Source organism: Mytilus galloprovincialis, chromosome 3, assembly GCF_965363235.1.
Source record: "Mytilus galloprovincialis chromosome 3, xbMytGall1.hap1.1, whole genome shotgun sequence".
Taxonomy (NCBI): domain Eukaryota; kingdom Metazoa; phylum Mollusca; class Bivalvia; order Mytilida; family Mytilidae; genus Mytilus; species Mytilus galloprovincialis.
The window spans coordinates 19,169,349-19,169,714 of record NC_134840.1 but is presented as its reverse complement, the minus strand read 5'-3'; positions in this window follow the sequence as shown (position 1 = coordinate 19,169,714).

The following is a 366-nucleotide window of genomic DNA, read 5'->3' as shown; positions in this document are numbered from 1 at the left end:
AAAATATAAAAAAGAAGTATGATAAAAATGCTCAGGGCAACCCTACAATAACTGTTGGTGGACTTGGCTCACGAAGGTAACAATAATTGCATATGAGAAACAAGAATGTGTCCCCAGTACACAGATGCTCCATCCGCACTATCATTTTCTATGTTCAGTTGACCATAATAATGGGGGGAAATCTCTAATTTGGCATTAAAATTAGAAAGATCATAACAAAGGGAACATGTGTACTAAGTTTCAAGCTGATTGGACTTCAACTTCATCAAAAACTACCTCGACCAAAAACTTTAACCTGAAGCGGGACAGACGAACGAACGGACGATAAAGTATAAAGCCCATAAATGGGGCATAAAACAACAGGAA